Consider the following 23,833-nt stretch of genomic DNA (forward strand, 5'->3'; position numbering starts at 1 on the left):
TGAACTTAAGAAATCCTGAATATTTAAGAAGTTAAACTAAACAGAGCAGCCTTTGTTAGTTGACAACCCTCAGGGGTGTGGCAAAAGCCTTAGAATAGTACATTTTCTTACAGAATCAAAGAATGATAAAGTCATTTTAAACATTTCACCATCATCAGGGTGTTAAGTAAAATAAATTAATGAAGTAATACTAAAGTAACATAAGAAATCATGAATAAGTATATTTTTATGAAACCAGCAGATTTGTACTTTCTGTAGTTAATATCAGCTCAATAGTCTCAGAATCTCAAGGTGTGAGACATGGGTAGATGAGAAGGAGCAGCATTCATAGAGGGAACAGTGAATAAGGTTATACATTGTTTTGTTGTTGTTGCTTTTACCCTGCAAAACAACCAGCTGCAGAAAATAGAGGCAGAGATAGAAATAGAAAAAACAGAGGGATTGAGGTAGGCACAGTAGGGGACTACATTTTTTAATACAAAAATAAAATACCACGCAACTTCCGGGTCCGCTACGGCGCGCTCGGAGGTCCGCCATTTCACCGGGCGCCGCCGCAATCGCCGCCGCGTCCAAAGATCCCCCACTCCGGCAAGTGACGGGGGGCTTCGGGGGTCCTAGACCTCCACCTCTCCCCGAGCCCCCCCGCCTCCTCCTCCAGGGCTGCAGGATCAGAGACAGCCGCGCCCCCTGTGCCTGCGTCTCCTCCTGCCCCCGCTGCTGCACTGGCTGCCGCTTCCACACCTGCCACGGCAGCTGCATCCCCCGCGGCAGCCACGCCCCCTCTGCCTGCAGTGCCCGCGGTGTGCGGCCGCCCGCGCCCCCCATGCGTGCGCACGTGAGCGACAAGGAAGAGCGGTGGAGCGACACCCCCGGGCTCCCTCCCCCTCTTCCGAGTCTTCGCTTGCTTCCTCTCCGCCACGTCGTCGGCGAAGGAGGTCAGGCTCAGCGGACAGGGAGCGCGATGAGGCCATCCTTGCTCTCAATAGCAGGATGGACCAAATCTGTGCTCTCTTGGCTGCACAGGCAGTGCAGGCAGCGCAACAGGTGCCGCCCCCCCCACGACATGACGCTCCACCGCCAGCTTACACTGTGCCGGTGGAGACTGAGGGGGGTCTGTCTGCCCCATCCCAGGAGGAGGGCAGCAGACGGGCCACCTGGGAGGATAACCATCTGTCTCTGGGTCCTCACGAGGACTCAGAGCTCGAGGCAGAGCTCATGGAGGAGTAGCTGGTCGCTTCCACCCCTCCTCCTCCGTTGAGCGTGGACGCCCCTCCTGCTCCCACGGGACAGGACAGGGAGTTCTGGGCAGTTATTCAGAGGGCTGTGGAGTCTCTTCAGCTCCCCTGGCCCTCTGATCCTGCCCCGCCGCGCTCCAGGTTTGAGAGGGGTCAGCGCGTGCAGTGGCCCACACGGGCCCTCCCGCTGCTGCCTGACCTCCTTGATGAGCTGAGGGCTACCTGGGACCATCCGGCAACAGACCCCGCCCTAGCCAGGAGAGGGGAGGCTTATGCCATGACCCAGGGCGCGGCAGAAGCGGGCTTGGTGGATTTTCCCCGGGTTAATTCCACCATAGCCGCGCTCGTCTCCTTACCTCCGCTGTCTGCGGAGCCACGCAACCTGGCCTGCCCCAACAGGCAGTGTTGCGTCACGGAGACGCTGCTCCGGAGGGCGTATGAGGCTGCAGCCCAAGCGGCTCGCTTCCGAAATACGGAGAGCCTGCTGGCCTTGTATGTGGCCCAGCTGGCAGAGCCCTCGGAGAAACAAGGCGGTTTCCGCCCCATCTTGGATCTGAGGCGCCTGAACCGCCACCTCAAGGTGCTGCGCTTCAAGATGCTCAACCTGCGCACCATGTCCCAGGCCACCAAGCCCGGCGACTGGTTCACCACGGTGGATCTGAAAGATGCTTACTTTCACATCCCCATTGCACAGGCGCACAGGAAGTTTCTCCCTCTTCCGACTGAGAGCTCGTGTCAGGGTGTCCCTTTGCCAGAGGCTGCTGAGCCTCCTAGCAGTGGCATCACAGACCCTCCCCCTCGGCCTCCTCCAGTTGAGGCCATTGCAGTGGTGGTTCAGGTCTCTCAGGATGCACCCTCGCCATGATCGAGCAAGCCGAGTCACAGTCACTCTGGCGTGCTGGAAGGCACTCCATTGGTGGCAGAGCCCCCACAATTTGACCCTCGGTGTGCTCCTGGGGCCAGTTTACCACCGAGCAGTCATGACGACAGACGCCTCCAAGCAGGGTTGGTTGGACGTGGAGTCCGAGGCAGGTAGACGAAGCCAGCACGGGCCTTCCATATCAACATCCTAGAGTTACAAGCAGTACTCCTTGGACTGTCTCGTTTCCTGCCAGTCCTGCAGGACAGACATGTGCTGGTCCGGACGGACAACACAGCGGTGGACACAACACAACACAGGAGGTCTCCGGTCGCACAGACTGTACTGTCTAGCACGCCGTCTGCTTCTGTGGGCGCAACCACGGTTCCGCTCCATCAGAGCAGTTCAACTCCCAGGCCTGTCCAACACGGCGGCCACACACTGCCCACTATGGTTCTCCGTCCAAGATCGCTCAGGAACCCTAGGAATCGACGCGCTAGCTCACAGGTGGCCGCGCTGTCTCCTTTATGCGTTCCCACCGTTCCCCCTTCTCCCGGTGGTCCAGAGAAGGTCAGGAGAGAACGAGCGACAGTTCTGCTGATAGCCCCGCGGTGGCCTCGCAGATTCTGGTTTGCGGACCTGATCGCCCTCCTCCACGGAGAGCCTTGGCAGGTCCCAGTGAGAGCGGACTTGTCCCAGGTGCAGGGCATGCTTTGGCACCCCAATCCGGGCCTCCTCCAGCTCTGGGCCTGGCCCCTGAGCGGGAGCGATTGATTGCCTGGGGTCTGTCAGACGCGGTAGTTGCCACTATTCAGTCGGCGAGAGCTCTCTCTACGAGGTCGCAGTATTCCTACCACTGGCGGACGTTTAGCACCTGGTGCCATGACGGCGGTCAAGACCCAATTAATTGCCCCATCAGGGTCATATTGCAATTTCTATAAGAGCTGTTGGACCAGGTCAAGTCCCCGTCCACGCTCAACCTGTATCTGGCGGCCATCTCAACATGTCATGTTCGGATTGATGGCGAGCCTCCTGGGTCTCATTTTCTGGCTGTGCAGCTTCTAAAGGGAGCTCGACGGCTACGGCCTCCTCGAACCCTTTCACTGCCCGCATGGCACCTTGATGTAGTGCATGACACACTTTCCCAAGCCCCATTTGAGCCACTGAACTCAGCTGAGCTGAAGCTGGTGTCACTTAAGACTGCGTTTTTGCTGGCAATCACCTCTGCAAAATGCGTGAGCAAGTTACACGCCCTGTCCGTACAACCATCGTGTGTCCATTTTGCGGGAGATGGCTCCAGGGTCATGCTACGGCCTAACCCTGCGTTCCTCCCGAAAGTGCTGTCTCCATTTCATGTCAACAGGCCTATTGAGTTGATGGCTTTTCATTCTCCTCCCTTTGCCTCAGAGCAAGAGAGTCGGCTTCACCTGCTCTGCCCTGTGCGGGCCCTCAGGTGCTATTTGGAATGCACTAAGGACATTCGGCGCTCAGACCAACTGTTTGTGTCTTATGGAGCGCGGACACAGGGCCAGGCGCTTTCAAAGCAGCGCCTCTCGCATTGGATTGTGGACACCATTACCATGGCCTACAAGTCTACCGGGACCCCGGTGCCTGATCACCTGGTGGCCCACTCGACTCGAGGCCCACTCGACTCGAGGCGTTGCCACATCATGGGCCCTTTCAGGGCCCCCTTGGCGGACATTTGTGCGGCTGCAGCTTGGGCCTCGCCGCTTACATTTGCCCGGTTCTACAGATTGGATGTGACGGGACCGGTCCCTTCCATTGGGAACCCGGTTTTGGCTGCAGTCGAGCCCCAGTAGCCTGCAGGCTCTGGATCCTGCCTTTCCTCTCCTAGTCTGCCCCTGTAAGTGCATCCTGAGGGAGCTAGTGAACCATGTCTTTCCTTTCCACCGGACTATGCCTTCCAGTCGAGCACCCACGTGAGCTGCTCCTGGATGTACAGACAGCCCTGTCGATGTGTTCCCGGGGCTTGTCGTGCGGCCTACAGGCATGTTGCCTTAAGAGGCCGCCCTGTATATAGTTTGTTCATTGTAATTGTGTTGCGGTGGTGCATGCGTTTGGCCTGTACCCCGCTCTGTGTATTGGTCAGCAGGTCTGTGGCCCGCTCTGGCTGTATTACGCCATAGAGCAGGGAACCGCTGTTGTTGTTCTCCAGCGGAGGGCACTTGAGTTCTCCAGTGCCCCGCTGTGTAGTGCCCCACTGCCATGTATTGCGCGGAGGCCGCACAAGTCCTTGATTGCCCGCGCCGGACATTGTGCAAGTAGATTACGGCCTCGCTCCTAGCTGCACTAGTAGAGCAGCCGCCTTGCTGTTGTAAGCAGAGGGCATAAGAGTTAACCTCTGTAGCCCCACTTTGTATATGCTGATTGCAGACAGTTCCCGGTAGAGCGTGACTACGGTCCTCGCTCCTGGATGGCTCAGGTGTGGCCCTACGGGGCCCCTGAGGTTACTGTCTGGAGTTGTGTTGCCAAGGTCCCCTAGCAGTGCACCTCGGGGCAGGCTCCCTTATCAGCTCGCTGCCTCCTCCCTTGCGACGGTTTTGTTATACAGTAACCCCTCCCCCTTGGGCATTGCTTCCGACTTGAAAGATGACGATAGGTTGTGTATGCAACCCCGGTTATCTGAAAAAAGCACTTCCCAAGAGTTGCAAGGTCGCGCGGGAGTCCATGCTCCCGGCAAAAGAGGACAAACCTGCGCTGACGTCACATTTAGAACAGGAAGTGGGAAGGGACCTGTTCTGAGTGATGAGCGCAGGGGCCAATGGCAGCTTTGATAGAGTGACGTTTTGATCAGGTTCCCGCGGAAGTGCGCAGAAACCCCTCCCCCTTGGGCAGTGCTTCCTTTTTCAGATAACCGGGGTGCATACGCAACCTATCGTTTGATGTAGCACAACTTCTTATCACATTTGTTTTGTAGACTATTCAAAAATTAAAAAGGATCCATTTCAAAATAAATATGTCCTTTTCATCTTATGTCTTTGCAACATCCTCATAGCACAGGGCCATCTCAGTGCATGGTCCCATCTCTTCACTTTTATCAGGATCTGCCGCTTAAGTTGTGTACACTTAAGTGTTCAAAATAAACAGGGCAGAATCTGATAACTCTTTGTAGAAGACAGAAAGCAAAAATGTAAATAGAGACACAGAGCAGAGCAGAGAAAAGGGGTTGGATGCTGGGGAGCTGAGAAAAGTTGGAGGCCTCTGTTCAGAACAGGCTGTTGATACTAAAAGGTTACAAACTGCTAGGAAGCAGTCCCCAATACGTAGACCACAGCCCCCTCTCTAAGCTGAGCTTTTTTAGCTGCATATCCAAACAGTCCGCTTCACCATGCAACCATTGCTGTGATACAGCCTAAAGGTCACCGGATCTGCCCTCTGTAGGGGGTTTATCAGTCGCTACCCCATAGCTGACTGGTTTTCAGTACTCAGGTTTGTGACTTTTTAGCACCTAAAGCAGTTGGTAACACAAATTAGTAAAGAGGGTATTTACTTTTAAAGTTACACACTTGTTCCTTGTATATTACTCTTTAGTTTACTATTGTCATAAGGAATCGCAATAAAAAAAAGAGGTTTCCTATATTCTCATTTTAGGTCTTTAATTTCATTGCCATACATCACATAAATAAACCACCTTCCAACTGAGCAGTTGTTGTACCTCTTCATGTATTCAACTAAGTTATTTATAATAACCGCCTTGATTAAGTTTGAATAAAGTGATACATGATAAATACCCCTTTCTTTATCATTGTTAAAACTTAAGTATGTATTTTACGGGTCAATTTCAGATCAACAAAATATTGTAATGGACCCAGCAGCAAGTCTCTGAAACTGCTATATTATCTGTGAAATAGTTATATTGTTGTATTTGCTTGTCTGCTATGTTAAAGTGTGTATACCACCTTAAAAGTTATCAGTTGCGATGATTGACATGTCCTGCCTAAGGGCTGTTCTGATTGGTGGGTTTTTTGCGGGAAAGAGGATTGAGGTTGAGCTGGGGAAGAGGAAGTGGGGTGACTGACTAACACTATGGACAGTGTAGGAAGTCAGGGAAAAAACAGACTTGGTTGACAAAAGAAAGGTACATACAATTGGTAACATATCTAACTTTATAGTTTGGCGGCAGGATAAGTTAAACGTTGAAAACTTGAGCCGCGGGTGGGGTAAGATGTGTGTACAATCAAAAAGAGGCAACGTGTTTTCTAACTCTGTGTTTTGATAATTTAATGTTTTCTCTGTTCAAAAGTGGTGAATATATGTTTTCATATCAAGTCATTGTGTTTGAAATGTTTATTTCCCTTGTTAAGCGAGAGGAGGGTAGGGATAGAGAATGATTTCTAATCTTGCATACAAAGTTCATGTTACTGTATAGGTTGTGTGACACAGGTCACACTCGGCCACATGTTAATTGCTAATAAGATTCGTCACAATATTTTATGTGTGGGCCATAGCATAAATGCCCTCCAGAATTAAACTTGCAGACATATGGTATAAAATACATGAGGTGTGCTAAACAACAAATCAGTAAGTTTTAATAAAACATATAGTCAAACAACTAATACAAACGACCCCCTACTTCTTGAGACTACAAAAAGGATTTAAACCTCTCAAACTGGAAGAACAAGTCACTCACTCTTGAATTCAGCTACACTTATTTGAGACTTACTTTAAAATTAAGGGGGGAGAGTAAGTTTCCCATTATAGCTTGTATACTAAGGTGTAACTGTCACAGGGTGACGTCTGTGCATAATTAATTGAGCACTTTTCTTTATTTCAAGATTACACTTATTTTTACATTTTGATTATTATCACTACTAATATTATTATCTTTTGAATGGTTTTGTTATTGTACACTCCTTATATTTCACAAGATTTGTTTCGTAGCACTATTTGCACTGACTTGAATGCACTACATGCCGCACCTGGAGACTTGTAATGGATGTGCTCTCCCCAGATCTGATATGAACCAATGGGACATACTGGTCCCTGTCAAGCGGTGATTGGATTGAATGGGGGGTTGTCCTGCCCCCTGCACTATAATTGCCCTCTGAGGAGATCGGAATCGGAAACCGGAAACTGGAACGACGACCGACCGACCGAACGAGGAAGGGAGGCGCATCGCAGCACGGAGCGGACATTGCAGGTTCAGGTGTGGATTGGCTTATGGCGATCGACTGGAGAGACGGGTGTGCAAGCGAGAAACAAAGCTGACTGGGGACGAGAGAGACCGGAGCAGAGTGTAGCCACCGACGAGGTGACAATCTACAGCAGGAAGGGCAAGCCGGCGAGGAGTGTGAAGCGAGCAACTTATAATGACGAGAAACTGGGCCTTCTAAGGCCATATTCTATTCAGTAGGTGTCTGTACATTATATTTCACCCTCCTTTGCGGGGTGCACAATCCTTAGTTTTTTCGGGAATGACATATGTATATACCCCGTAGGCAGGAATGGCAGGATTTTTATTTTGAAACGACAAGAGCCTTCTAGCTGTATTGCCTACCGGAAGTAGAACGCTTATATTTGCTTAATATTGCTAGCTTCACATTTCTAAGCCGGCGAGCCCTTCCACTAAGTTAAGTGACCCCCTTGTTTTGTTCGTGGTTCTTTATGTGCAATATAAAGAACACTGATACAGCCCAGGAATTATATGGCTTAATTCTAATGATCCGGATATTACTGATGCTATATGACTAAAGGACCCACTATTTGTTTGAGCTGGTACGAGTGTTAAACACACATTTTTACAAAACGATAGTGACTGCTTTATTCCCTGTACCCTACCTATTTTTGCTGCTGAATCCAGGATTGGTTTTAAAGAATTTAGATTATTTTAACCAGGGTTTTATAACTTTAAGAACAGTGACTGCTGTTTTTATTTTGTTTTAGCCTAGGAGAGTATGGCTAATGATCTGGAGTGGAGCCCTAAATGGAAGTGCTAGAGCCCGTGGAGGACTGACTGGCTCCATACTATAGGGACTCCAATTTTACTTGTTAACGACTGGCTTTTTGGTTTGCTGAACTACCACTTCCAGAGATGCATTGGACCCTTGCTGCTCTTTATTCTATATTTGTATTCTTGTTTATCAAACACGTAGAGCCGAGGTTTATTTTGTGAGAATAAAATTGTTTATTGATACTTGTGCTGCCTATGCTGGGGTGTTATTTGGTCGGTGGTGTGGCTCTCATTCAGAGCTATCTCGAACCTGGGCAGCATCTGGTGAAGGGAAATATCCCAAGGTGGAGTAGTCGGAGCTACAAACTTAAGAGTGCCACTGTGACATAACTATGGCTCATTCTCTTTAAAGCCTGAGAAATCCTGTCAACATATTGGATCGCATTACAGACAATGGCGAATGTCCTATTTTGAATACTGCACTTCAGTGCTGTATGGTCTAAACTCTAGAGAATTGGCTTCGACCAGGCTTAATAGCAAATGAAGTTCCTTAACTGTTTCACATGATATCAAGGTAACCATTTAGATGCTACTTATTCTTAAAATACTAATTTGTTAAATCTCTTAGTCATTTAATTTTAAATAGTTTTTAGGTGTAAGCTTTACACTTTAAAAATAACTAATTTGAGTGTCAACATTTAGAACATTTAATTTGTCTTTAACCCCCCAAACATTTATTTCTAAACAGACCGTTAGTTGGTCAATTTAGGCACCCCTACTGTTGGTTTGAAATAAGTAATCGTGAAATCTTTTTTTTAAACCACACTTTTTCTTGTATCCATACCTCTTGTTTACTAATCTTATAATACTATTTACAAAACAAAACCATAGAAAGACAAAAAACTACAATAATGATAACAATTATAAAATAAATCCATTACAAGGCATCTTACCGTTTTCCTGCGTTTCTGAACATCCTTAAATGCCTTAATGCTGCGGCGTTATACAACTAAAATAAATAAGTAGCCAGATCCTGTGCGTTTCTACGGTTTTATGTTACATTTTACTTTTGTCATCTCTTAAACAATCGTTGCATGGTGAAGCGGACAGTTTAGATATGCAGCTAAAAAAGCTCCCCAGCATCCAACCCCTTTTCTCTGCTCTGCTCTGTGTCTCTATTTACATTTTTGCTTTCTGCCTTCTACAAAGAGTTATCAGATTCTGCCCTGTTTATTTTGAACACTTAAGTGTACACAACTTAAGCGGCAGATCCTGATAAAAGTGAAGAGACGGGACCATGTACTGAGATGGCCCTGTGCTATGAGGATGTTGCAAAGACATAAGATGAAAAGGACATTTATTTTGAAATGGATCCTTTTTAATTTTTGAATAGTCTACAAAACAAATGTGATAAGAAGTTGTGCTACATCAAACCCCTGTATACAAAATCCATCAGCCGTTAACTTGTCTGAATATAATTGCCTCAAACTCATTTACAACATATTGCAGATATATTGTTAAAAAGAGAGAGCAAATGTCTGCTCTTGAAACACAGAAGAAAATGGAGACTTGTGAAGAGGTCTTAGTTCAGACCCTAGCCCTTGCACTGCTGCTTAAGCTCCTCTTGAGGAAACCTCTGAGGAAATATTTTAAATGCCTTGGACATGCCCCCATAGCCTGCTACAAAACTAGTCGCATGATGTGACGTTTTAATAAAATGTATTACCTATTTCTGTTTGCTGCATATTTTATGTTGGTGATAATGATTCAGATGTAGAAAAGATGTTTTATAAAACTTTTAAAAGAACTATACATCTGTTGCAAGATACAATTTTTGACAATCACATCGATACAATGAAGAACCTTTTTGTTTGCTGTACCAGTTTCATTACAACTGGACACTACTTAAATGTAGACAATAACTACAAAACTAGACACTTGAAGTGAAATACAGCTTGTGTCTAGCCTATCTGCCCAATACAGGCCCTCTCTTTATTTAATTAAGACTTAAATCACATTTTCACTATTTGTAGTTTTTTTTTAAATGAAGAATTGGAGAATTAAAAGTTTCTCACGCTTATATTACATGAGATCCTTTGCAAAAAAAGTGAAAAAGGATGAGCTAAAGTGCTCCAGACCAGTGCTCAGATCATTGAAATGGAACATATTTTATGGTATTGTGTTACTCTAATGTAGATCAGAATGACCCTGTGAGTGTACCTGAGAGGGGCACCAGTATTGTACATGGTTTGTGCTCAATAATTGGGGTGGTGGGCACCGGATGAACTACTCCAAAGCCCCTTCTACTGACGGTGTGATTGGTGCCACAGGCCTTGGGGCTTTTCTGAATGACTGTAAGCCCTTTGTGTGAAATACATAAACTTTGTAAGTGGAAAACTAAAATAAAAGTAGTAATAAATAGTAATAAAACCTTCAAATATTTGCGTGTGTCAGTTCTGTATTTATAACTCATCCTATTCCTCCTAGTATTTTATTTTTGTATTAAAAAATGAAGTCCCCTACTGTGCCTACCTCAATCCCTCTGTTTTTTCTATTTCTATCTCTGCCTCTATTTTCTGCAGCTGGTTGTTTTGCAGGGTAAAAGCAACAACAACAAAACAATGTATAACCTTATTCACTGTTGCCTCTATGAATGCTGCTCCTTCTCATCTACCCATGTCTCACACCTTGAGATTCTGAGACTATTGAGCTGATATTAACTACAGAAAGTACAAATCTGCTGGTTTCATAAAAATATACTTATTCATGATTTCTTATGTTACTTTAGTATTACTTCATTAATTTATTTTACTTAACACCCTGATGATGGTGAAATGTTTAAAATGACTTTATCATTCTTTGATTCTATAAGAAAATGTACTATTCTAAGGCTTTTGCCACACCCCTGAGGGTTGTCAACTAACAAAGGCTGCTCTGTTTAGTTTAACTTCTTAAATATTCAGGATTTCTTAAGTTCATTGACAAAAATGTATTCCCCTTTACTTAATATCAGGTGTTAATATATTTAAAATAACTTTTTCATTCTTTATAACGGTAAGGATTGTACTAGTTAGCGGTGCTGAATGCTGTTAAAACATTTTATTATCAATACACCCTGGGACGTTAAGATCTTCACACTAACCCTCCAACCCATTCTAATATGTACCACATATAAATATACACACACACACAGACCTATGTTTAAGCCTAATTAATGGTCTTCACTTTATCTTATTGCATGAATTGTTTAGATTTACTTACTCTTTTGAACAGATTTTTTTTTTTCTGTACTAATATTACAAATGTAATTTCTACTGAGTTTTATGTTGATTTACCTGTGTGTATGTGTGTATATATATATATATATATATATATATATATATATATAAATTCTATGATTTCTTAGGCTAACTAATTACATTTAATTTAGTTAACAGACAAACATGCTTAAAACTTCATAATGTATTTACTTAATCTTTACATTTAACTTTTCTTTTAATAACCATTTCTTATTTAGCTAAAAATAAATACATAATAGGCTGAAGTTAAGTTCCTTACATTGACACGTAACATATTTTTCAACTGAAATGTATATCTTTTACTTCAGTATGTTAAGCCCTGAACTCCTGGACTCCTGCTGCTCCTGCAACCAGAAAAGAAAAAACTTTCCCAAAGAACTGCTCTAGCCAAGGAGAAGACTGTTCTGAATTACCCTTGTGACTTTTTCTACATAGGAGAAATACAAGTAAAATACCTATTTTCACCATGAATGAGAATGGCTGCCATGCAGATGTATGTCCATTAGCTCTTGAGCTCTTTATCACACAGACACCCTGCTCCATAGTGTTTTAAAGTGCGTAAGATTTGGGTTAATTCCCAGGGCTGTTGGGAGACCGCTTTCCTCATCATAGTCGGTCTTTCTTAGATAGCCCCAGACATATAGTATATACACACATTTATATAGTATCTTAAACTTCTTTATGAGCTTAACATCCATTCAGAATGATGTTACTAAGAATCTTTTAACAAGAAAACAAAAATAGGAGCACCACTAACTTTAACCCTTCATGAACCTAGGTTTAAAAGCTGTGAAAACAACCTAACCTTAAGTGGGTCCAAAGAATGAGAGCCCCAGCAGTCAGGACCCCAGGCTCTGCAGAGTTAACACATGCACTTCCATACTTTCCTTACTTAAAGGGGGCCATGAGTAGCATGATGTTTGAGGTTGGGGGCACACAGACAATCCTCGTTGCCGGCCGTCTAGGTGAAAGCAGTTTTCCTAATCAAGAGAGGGGATCCAGATCCCACTGGAAACTCTGCAAGCCCTAAACCCCTGAGACCCCCTGGGAAAAAGATAAAACTCTGGGGTGCTCTGCCCCATTCACACACCCAAGATAGCCAGTAAAGAAGACAGCTATAAGCCTGTAACTTCATTTCTTTAACACGGTTTAATTTAACTTCCATCTATTGTTTAAGACCCACACCACCGTTGCTGTGTGTGTATATATACTCAGCAAAAAAAGAAATGTCCTCTCACTTTCAACTGCTTTTATTTTCAGCAAACTTAACATGTGTAAATATTTGTATGAACATAAAAAGATTCAACAGCTAAGACATAAACTGAACAAGTTTCACAGACATGTGACTAACAGAAATGGAATAATGTATCCTTGAACAAAGGGGGGTCAAAATCAAAAGTAACAGTCAGTATCTGGTGACCACCAGCTGCATTACTGTACTGCAGTGCATCTCCTCCTCATGGACTGCACCAGATTTTCCTGTTCTTCCTGTGAGATGCTACCCCACTCTTCCACCAAGGCACTTGCGAGTTCCCAGACATTTCTGGGGGCTATGGCCCTAGCCCTCACACAGGGCTGGTTCTAGACATTTGGAGGCCCTAGGAACATTTTTGGAAGGGAGACCCCCTCTTGATTGTTGGACTGGTGTGGCCAATGTGGGTTGGGGCTCCCCGCCCAGGATTTGAACTGCACACCACCAGCGCCTGGAACCACAGCGGATACAGCGTAGTACAGTGTTAAGCCCTCTACGCTAACAGGCTCGGCCTCCTACCATAGGAGGATTAACACTATACTACTTTTACCGAGGGGTTACATCACTTTGTAACAAGCTCATTATGACACGAATGAGCCCCGTTACACTCGCGTATATGGATGTTACGGTTATGGAGGCCCCGCCTCCAAGCCCGAGGCCCTAGGCAATTGCCTACTCTTCCTGTAGTTAGCGCCAGCTCTGCCCTCACCCTCTGATCCAACAGGTCCCAGACGTGCTCAATGGGATTGAGATCCAGGCTCTTCGCAGGAAGTCTTGCAGGAAATCATATCCAGTGAAGGTAGGTTTGTGCCCATAGGCGACGTTGTTGCCGGTGATGTCTGGTAAGTCCTCAGTCCAGCCTCTCTCAGCCTATTGTGGACAGTCTGAGCACTGACAGAGGGATTGTGCGTTCCTGGCGTAACTCAGGCAGTTGTTGTTGCCATCCTGTACCTGTCCTGCAGGTGTCATATTCGGATGTACCGATCCTGTGCAGGTGTTGTTACACGTGGTCTACCACTGCGAGGATGATCAGCTGTCCTTCCAGTCTCCCTGTAGTGCTGTCTTAGGCATCTCACAGTATGGACATTGCAATTTATTGCCCTGGCCACATCTGCAGTCCTCATGCCTTCTTGCAGCATGCCTAAGGCACATTCTTCTGGTATTCTTCTGGGCATCTTTCTTCTGGTGTTTTTCAGAGTCAGTAGAAATGTCTCTTTAGTGTACTAAGTTTTTATAACTGTGGCCTTAATTGCCTAACGTCTGTATGGTTCCTTGAACAAGCATGGAAAACATTGTTTAAACCCATTACAATAAAGATCTGTAAATTTACTTGGATTTTTACAAAATTATCTTTAAAATATAGTGTCCTGAAAAAGGGATGTTTATTTTTTTGCTGAATATATATATATATATATATATATATATATATATATATACATTGAAGTTTAACTTCTTATGAGCTTTTAAGACAGCCAGAAGTAAGTTACTATGGTGTATTTAACTAAAAAGGAATGAACACATTACAAGAGAGAGATAAAATAAATACATTAAATAATATTTAAACATATGAGAAGACTTTTACTAAAAAATGTAACTACAGAATTACCACAAGCTTTTAGAATTTATTTTTTTGATGAACATTGTTTATATATATATATATATATATATACACTCACCTAAAGGATTATTAGGAACACCTGTTCAATTTTTCATTAATGCAATTATCTAACCAACCAATCACATGGCAGTTGCTTCAATGCATTTAGGGGTGTGGTCCTGGTCAAGACAATCTCCTGAACTCCAAACTGAATGTCTGAATGGGAAAGAAAGGTGATTTAAGCAATTCTGAGCGTGGCATGGTTGTTGGTGCCAGACGGGCCGGTCTGAGTATTTCACAATCTGCTCAGTTACTGGGATTTTCACGCACAACCATTTCTAGGGTTTACAAAGAATGGTGTGAAAAGGGAAAAACATCCAGTATGCGGCAGTCCTGTGGGCGAAAATGCCTTGTTGATGCTAGAGGTCAGAGGGGAATGGGTCGACTGATTCAAGCTGATAGAAGAGCAACTTTGACTGAAATAACCACTCGTTACGATCGAGGTATGCAGCAAAGCATTTGTGAAGCCACAACATGTACAACCTTGAGGCGGATGGGCTACAACAGCAGAAGACCCCACCGGGTACCACTCATCTCCACTACAAATAGGAAAAAGAGGCTACAATTTGCACAAGCTCACCAAAATTGGACAGTTGAAGACTGGAAAAATGTTGCCTGGTCTGATGAGTTTCGATTTCTGTTGAGACATTCAGATGGTAGAGTCTGAATTTGGCGTAAACAGAATGAGAACATGGATCCATCATGCCTTGTTACCACTGTGCAGGCTGGTGGTGGTGGTGTAATGGTGTGGGGGATGTTTTCTTGGCACACTTTAGGCCCCTTAGTGCCAATTGGGCATCGTTTAAATGCCACGGCCTACCTGAGCATTGTTTCTGACCATGTCCATCCCTTTATGACCACCATGTACCCATCCTCTGATAGCTACTTCCAGCAGGATAATGCACCATGTCACAAAGGTCGAATCATTTCAAATTGGTTTCTTGGTACTAAACTGGCCCCCACAGTCACCAGATCTCAACCCAATAGAGCATCTTTGGGATGTGGTGGAACGGGAGCTTCGTGCCCTGGATGTGCATCCCACAAATCTCCATCAACTGCAAGATGCTATCCTATCAATATGGGCCAACATTTCTAAAGAATGCTTTCAGCACCTTGTTGAATCAATGCCACGTAGAATTAAGGCAGTTCTGAAGGCGAAAGGGGGTCAAACACAGTATTAGTATGGTGTTCCTAATAATCCTTTAGGTGAGTGTATATCATAGCATATTAGAGTGTGTGACCTTTACACCCAAAGCCCTTGTTCATGACCTTGCACTGCCTAAGACACAATGCTCAACCACATGAAATGATCAGTGAGCAAAGATGTGGTCTGGTCACTGCTTGTGCAGGTAAGGAATCCTCCTGATTTGGGCTCAACCCAACCCCAATCCAATGGCAACCCAAACCCCTACCACACATTTCCATTTCCACATTTCATGGGAGGATTTTAGTGTGAGGCAAAATAACAAGTTGGTTGAAAAAGTATGGAATCATACACATAAAATGGTGATGTGGAGACATAAATCATAATTAAAAAATCACTTTATGATCCCTACAGCTCCCAGGGCTGTGTTCATGACACTCTTCTGCCTTCACTTCACATAATAGAAGATCATATTCTGTGTGTTGCACAATAACATTGTCTACACATGTCAATAGATAGGGGGGCTCCCTAGGCATGTCTTAATTTTTTATGACATGTGACGTCACCTTATGAATATTCCTATGTCACCATTGGGGGCGTGATTTTAGGTGGTGTTAACTTATTAATTATTCCTACATCATATCCGGAAGGAAGTGTACATCTATGTCACCCTCAACCACAACGCCCCGCTCACTGCCTCTCCTTCTCTCCCCTTCTCCCCATGCTGGTTAGACACTTCTTTACACAGAGAGTAGTCACAATCTGGAATAAACTACCCAGTGATGTGGTAGAAGCTGAAAGTTTGGGAACATTTAAAAATAGACTGGATAGGATCCTTGGATCACTTAGATATTAATGAACACCAAACGAGCACGATGGGTCCAATGGCCTCCTCTCGTTTGTAAACTTATGTTCTTATGTTCTTATATAGGTCAGTCCAGCATCCTGTTTGGATGAGTTTAAGAACATGTTGGAGAACTGGGTCTTGTTTGGTCTGTAGTTCTTTTATCTTGTTGGTCAGCTGGAATGTGTGAATGGGTCAGATCATCCTGTAGCGGTGTGGGGGCTTCTGGGGGGCACCCAATCTCTTGATTAGTGCCTCTGCAGACAAGCCGTCTCTCTTGGGTATTTTTAAAAATATACATCTAACGGTTTAGGAAATCAGATTTCCTTTATAAGATCAACAATGTCTATTGTCTGTGATGCGACCCAGTCCTGACCATCAGGTTTCAGGCCCCCCTCCTCATAGTGTGATTATCCTACCCACACAGTCTCTCTCTCTCTCTCTCTCTCTCTCTCTCTCTCTCTCTCTCTCTCTCAATCAATCTCTGGAAACATCTCAGGATAGGCCAGTTGCCTAATAATAAGACTTAAGTTTAATAAAAAATAAAATAAAAAAGCTTGTGTTAAGTCTGTATAGTGGCATTGTTATTTGCAAAAGCCCCCCTGCCATGTTTAAAGCTCGTCAGAGTTAAACTTGAGCTGTTGCTATATTTTATTAATATCATCAATGTTTTTAATTTATTTTATCTCGTAACGCGTAATGGTAAGTCTGAGTTTAAAAATAATGAGTCTAATTAAAAAAGCTGGGGGTCATTCTATATAGTGACAATGTGTAGTAAACTTAAGATGTTTATATATATATATATATATATATATATATATATATATATATATATATACACTCACCTAAAGGATTATTAGGAACACCTGTTCAATTTCTCATTAATGCAATTATCTAACCAACCAATCACATGGCAGTTGCTTCAATGCATTTAGGGGTGTGGTCCTGGTCAAGACAATCTCCTGAACTCCAAACTGAATGTCTGAATGGGAAAGAAAGGTGATTTAAGCAATTTTGAGCGTGGCATGGTTGTTGGTGCCAGACGGGCCGGTCTGAGTATTTCACAATCTGCTCAGTTACTGGGATTTTCACGCACAACCATTTCTAGGGTTTACAAAGAATGGTGTGAAAAGGGAAAAACATCCAGTATGCGGCAGTCCTGTGGGCGAAAATACCTTGTTGATGCTAGAGGTCAGAGGAGAATGGGCCGACTGATTCAAGCTGATAGAAGAGCAACTTTGACTGAAATAACCACTCGTTACAACCGAGGTATGCAGCAAAGCATTTGTGAAGCCACAACATGTACAACCTTGAGGCGGATGGGCTACAACAGCAGAAGACCCCACCGGGTACCACTCATCTCCACTACAAATAGGAAAAAGAGGCTACAATTTGCACAAGCTCACCAAAATTGGACAGTTGAAGACTGGAAAAATGTTGCCTGGTCTGATGAGTCTCGATTTCTGTTGAGACATTCAGATGGTAGAGTCAGAATTTGGCGTAAACAGAATGAGAACATGGATCCATCATGCCTTGTTACCACTGTGCAGGCTGGTGGTGGTGGTGTAATGGTGTGGGGGATGTTTTCTTGGCACACTTTAGGCCCCTTAGTGCCAATTGGGCATCGTTTAAATGCCACGGCCTACCTGAGAATTGTTTCTGACCATGTCCATCCCTTTATGACCACCATGTACCCATCCTCTGATGGCTACTTCCAGCAGGATAATGCACCATGTCACAAAGGTCGAATCATTTCAAATTGGTTTCTTGAACATGACAATGAGTTCACTGTACTAAACTGGCCCCCACAGTCACCAGATCTCAACCCAATAGAGCATCTTTGGGATGTGGTGGAACGGGAGCTTCGTGCCCTGGATGTGCATCCCACAAATCTCCATCAACTGCAAGATGCTATCCTATCAATATGGGCCAACATTTCTAAAGAATGCTTTCAGCACCTTGTTGAATCAATGCCACGTAGAATTAAGGCAGTTCTGAAGGCGAAAGGGGGTCAAACACAGTATTAGTATGGTGTTCCTAATAATCCTTTAGGTGAGTGTATATACACTCACCTAACCCCCTTTCGCCTTCAGAACTGCCTTAATTCTACGTGGCATTGATTCAACAAGGTGCTGAAAGCATTCTTTAGAAATGTTGGCCCATATTGATAGGATAGCATCTTGCAGTTGATGGAGATTTGTGGGATGCACATCCAGGGCACGAAGCTCCCGTTCCACCACATCCCAAAGAAGCTCTATTGGGTTGAGATCTGGTGACTGTGGGGGCCAGTTTAGTACCAAGAAACCAATTTGAAATGATTCGACCTTTGTGACATGGTGCATTATCCTGCTGGAAGTAGCCATCAGAGGATGGGTACATGGTGGTCATAAAGGGATGGACATGGTCAGAAACAATGCTCAGGTAGGCCGTGGCATTTAAACGATGCCCAATTGGCACTAAGGGGCCTAAAGTGTGCCAAGAAAACATCCCCCACACCATTACACCACCACCACCAGCCTGCACAGTGGTAACAAGGCATGATGGATCCATGTTCTCATTCTGTTTACGCCAAATTCTGACTCTACCATCTGAATGTCTCAACAGAAATCGAGACTCATCAGACCAGGCAACATTTTTCCAGTCTTCAACTGTCCAATTTTGGTGAGCTTGTGCAAATTGTAGCCTCTTTTTCCTATTTGTAGTGGAGATGAGTGGTACCCGGTGGGGTCTTCTGCTGTTGTAGCCCATCCGCCTCAAGGTTGTACATGTTGTGGCTTCACAAATGCTTTGCTGCATACCTCGATCGTAACGAGTGGTTATTTCAGTCAAAGTTGCTCTTCTATCAGCTTGAATCAGTCAACCCATTCTCCTCTGACCTCTAGCATCAACAAGGTATTTTCGCCCACAGGACTGCCGCATACTGGATGTTTTTCCCTTTTCACACCATTCTTTGTAAACCCTAGAAATGGTTGTGTGTGAAAATCCCAGTAACTGAGCAGATTGTGAAATACTCAGACCGGCCCGTCTGGCACCAACAACCATGCCACGCTCAGAATTGCTTAAATCACCTTTCTTTCCCATTCAGACATTCAGTTTGGAGTTCAGGAGATTGTCTTGACCAGGACCACACCCCTAAATGCATTGAAGCAACTGCCATGTGATTGGTTGGTTAGATAATTGCATTAATGAGAAATTGAACAGGTGTTCCTAATAATCCTTTAGGTGAGTGTAGGCCTATGTACATCTATATGGTCGTTGTTTAAAATATTCCATTTGCCCCTGTTCCCTGTGAGACAATAGCTGTTTTTTTTAGGCCTTGTTGTATGGCTTATGAGAGTGTGTGTTACAGAGAGAGAGGAAGAGAACTTCCAACCCCTGGTTCTGGAGACCTACAGTACAGCACCGTACAGCAGGGTCTCCGGCTGGTCCTGGAGAGCTACAGTACAGCAATGGTTACAATTAATCTTTAGATTAGATATTAGTCTATATTTACAAAACACTAAGTTCTTGGAAAAAAATGGGGGAAGAGTGAAGCCTTTATAATAGTTGATTGATTTTGGACATATAGATGTTCTAAAGAGAGAAGCCATTATGCATGTCTTAAGCGCTACTGTCTACATGAATGTTCTATTTTATCTGCATTCTTGGGGTTGAAAGGACAACCAGCTGGCAGGTGATTTGAACTGATAGAGAGAGATGGCAGAATCCCTTTTGCTTGTGTCATTTTGCCTCTGTTTCCGGTTGGTTTCAGATCAACTAGATGAACTTCTAAGTTAGTAGGACAAGCTGATATCAGAGGGTGGGGGGGGGGACAGAGAGGTCGGGGGGTATTATTCTAGTAAAGAGCACTATTTGAGAATTGTTGAAAAGGTCACAAGGTAACTAAGACGTAGGTATAGGAGGAAATAAAATACACACACACACACATATATTGTATATTTACATTTACAGTATTGTGAAATTGTAATAATTGTTTAACATTTATTTTACTACTGGAATAAGTATGGAACTTATGTACTGTTTTTCAAATATGTAGGCTAAGTAATGTAATACTTTTGCTGTTTTGTTATAATAAGGTAGAATCAATACTTTCATTTATATAATATCATTTGGATAATAAGAAAATCATACCAATCAGGTTGTATGTTGCACATACCAGTATTAATGTACTGTAAAAAAGGCTGCTCTCCATAAAATGTCATAGGAAGTCTGTAAAGTGGATCTCTTTCATCCATCCTGATGCATTCACTGCTCCTTTGCACCCCGGTGGTCCATTGGCAAGAAAATTGTGGTGGAACTGTACCTGAGGGAACACAAAGTAAGGCAGGATACTATTTCCTGTGACAGAGACAGCATCATCAAGTGTAACAAGTTTCCCCCTTTCTGCAGAGGTCAGGGAGCCAATTTGTTTAAAGCCTCATCAAGCACCACCTTATCTTGTTTGTGAACAGTTGTCACACCAGTTTCATCCATGTTCCAGATGTCCTCTGGACCAAACTTGTGTCTCTGAATAGCCTTTGCCAAGTTGTAAAAAAAAGGACCCACGTTATCTCTGTTAAAAATACTGGCAGAAGGAAAGCTAGTTGCTTCTGGTTTCCTTATTAACAGTGTTGGGAGGTGTTTTAAGAAGCCTGGGGGAGCCTCAGACCAATCTGAGTTGACTTGCTCCTAATCTGTCCATGACTCAAGCACCTTCAGATTGTGTGCCACAGCTACCTGTAAGGCAAGTTTTGGAAGGCAGTCTTTCTTCTCTCTATGTCCTCTACACTGATCTTCTTGTAATATCGACTTAAAGTGCGATAGTTTATCTCAAAATCCCTAGCTGTGCTTCTTATGCTTTTGTTTTGAAACCTAACTGCACTGAGCATTACACACAGTGAGGGAAAAAAGTATTTGATCCCCTGCTGATTTTGTATGTTTGCCCACTGACAAAGAAATGATCAGTCTATAATTTTAATGGTAGGTGTATTTTAACAGTGAGAGACAGAATAACAACAAACAAATCCAGAAAAACGCATTTCAAAAAAGTTATAAATTGATTTGCATGTTAATGAGGGAATCAGCAAGATTTCTGGCTCCCAGGTGTCTTTTATACAGGTAACGAGCTGAGATTAGGAGCACTCTCTTAAAGGGAGTGCTACTAATCTCAGCTCGTTACCTGTATAAAAGACACTTGTCCACAGAAGCAATCAATCAATCAGATTCCAAACTCTCCACCATGGCCAAGACCAAAGAGCTGTCCTAGGATGTCAGGGACAAGATTGTAGACCTACACAAGGCTGGAATGGGCTACAAGACCATCGCCAAGCAGCTTGGTGAGAAGGTGACAACATGCTGATTATTCGCAAATGGAAGAAACACAAAATAACTGTCAGTCTCCCTCGGTCTGGGGCTCCATGCAAGATCTCACCTTGTGGAGTTTCAATGATCATGAGAACGGTGAGGAATCAGCCCAGAACTACACGGGAGGATCTTGTTAATGATCTCAAGGCAGCTGGGACCATAGTCACCAAGAAAACAATTGGTAACACACTACGCCGTGAAGGACTGAAATCCTGCAGCACCCGCAAGGTCCCCCTGCTCAAGAAAGCACATGTACAGGCCCGCCTGAAGTTTGCCAATGAACATCTGAATGATTCAGAGGGGAACTGGGTGAAAGTGTTGTGGTCAGATGAGACCAAAATCGAGCTCTTTGGCATCAACTCAACTCGCCGTGTTTGGAGGAGGAGGAATGCTGCCTATGACCCCAAGAACACCATCCCTACCGTCAAACATGTAGGTGGAAACATTATGCTTTGGGGGTGTTTCTGCTAAGGGGACAGGACAACTGCACCGCATCAAAGGGACGATGGACGGGGCCATGTACCATCAAATCTTGGGTGAGAACCTCCTTCCCTCAGCCAGGGCATTGAAAATGGGTCGTGGATGGGTATTCCAGCATGACAATGACCCAAAACACACAGCCAAGGCAACAAAAGAGTGTCTCAAGAAGAAGCACATTAAGGTCCTGGAGTGGCCTAGCCAGTATCCAGACCTTAATCCCATAAAAAATCCCATAAAAAATCTGTGGAGGGAGCTGAAGGTTCGAGTTGCCAAACATCAGCCTCAAAACCTTAATGACTTGGAGAGGATCTGCAAAGAGGAGTGGGACAAAATCCCTCCTGAGATGTGTGCAAACCTGGTGGCCAACTACAAGAAACGTCTGACCTCTGTGATTGCCAACAAGGGTTTTGCTACCAAGTACTAAGTCGAAGGGGTCAAATACTTATTTCACTCATTAACATGCAAATCAATTTGTTGTTTTTCTGTCTCTCACTGTTAAAATGCACCTACCATTAAAATTATACACTGATCATTTCTTTGTCAGTGGGCAAACGTACAAAATCAGCAGGGGATCAAATACTTTTTTCCCCTCACTGTATGGTGGTGTATTACCTCTATCTGTGTTTCTTTCATACTTGCCTACCATCTTCCTGCCTACAAAGATGTAAAAGTGCATTTGGTTTCCACAAGTGGCGACACATTTACAAAGTGAATGAGAGTCAAAATAAGAGTAGCCTATTCATAAGCATTTCCATAAGCAAATTCTAACCAAGCACATACCATCACCACCCAGAGCAGATCAAATATTTTTTCAGTGCGACATTTCTATGACCTTTAGGCCTAGAAATGAATATATAGCTAAAAGTATATAATAAGTCTGGCACTTACAATTAAAACATGGCACCAAGGCTGGTGCTTACATTAAAACACGGCACCAAGGCAAAATAAAATAAAGCTTGACTCACCATTAGTAGATTGGAAGACGATGAGTGTCAGAATGGAACCTCCTCAAAATAATGTCTTTCCACTCATTTGTGCACTTGCGAGTGAGATCTCTTTCAAATTCTATCTGCACCAACTGGGCCTTGCGTATGTGAATCATGGCATGTCTATGGTCTGTGAAAACAGTTTTCAGGGTAGAGAACGAGTTCTCGCACATTGCAGTGGAGGCACGAATAGTTAACGGGAGTTTAAAAGCAGTCAGTACTTTAGTTCCATCTTGTCGTTGTTGTCCCCCTGTCCGATTGTTTCCTCAACCACATATTGATCCATGTTCTTATTTAATGTGCATCTTCGTTTAGGGGGTACAGGTGTCACCGTTGCGTTGGCAGCAGTAGCAGTTTTCCAAGTTGGTAAACGTCTCCTTTCAGCGTAGTTTGTGAACGATCTCGATTGCATTAGCCACAAGGCCTAACCCTGTAAGCAGGTCAGTGTCTTCTCCCTGTAGAAGCTTGTTTGGCGGGTCCAGTAAAACAAGCACTTTGTGCATAAGGTGTGCAATAAATAAGAAGCTTGGCTTCGACACCTCTCGCAGCAGCCTGACTGCCTCCATCCTAACCTCTGCTCCATGGGCCCGCGCAGTTTCTAGCTGCATCAGTGGTGAAGTAATGTCCTCTAAAGAGGAAAGAATTACTGAAACGGAGGCAAGATGGCCTGTCCAGCAGTGATCAAGCAAGCGCTTGAATCGTACACCCTTGTAATGAACAGTGATAGTGGGATTTTTACAGAATTTATAGAGAGCACCACAAACACTGCAAAAATCCATGATTGATTATTCAAATGACATTGCATGTACAACGACTAAATGTA

At 44.2% G+C, this 23,833-nt stretch overlaps 1 long non-coding RNA gene across 1 annotated transcript; it reads left to right on the forward strand.

Annotated features, from left to right (window-relative positions):
* The first annotated feature begins 6,097 nt into the window (after positions 1 to 6,097).
* Positions 6,098 to 8,251, forward strand: LOC136751470 (uncharacterized). Its single transcript, XR_010817014.1, has 2 exons — positions 6,098 to 6,193; positions 7,067 to 8,251. It is a non-coding gene; the product is annotated as an uncharacterized LOC136751470 (long non-coding RNA).
* Positions 8,252 to 23,833: the final 15,582 nt, after the last annotated feature.

Source organism: Amia ocellicauda, chromosome 6 (genome assembly GCF_036373705.1).
Source record: "Amia ocellicauda isolate fAmiCal2 chromosome 6, fAmiCal2.hap1, whole genome shotgun sequence".
Classification (NCBI taxonomy): Eukaryota; Metazoa; Chordata; class Actinopteri; order Amiiformes; family Amiidae; genus Amia; species Amia ocellicauda.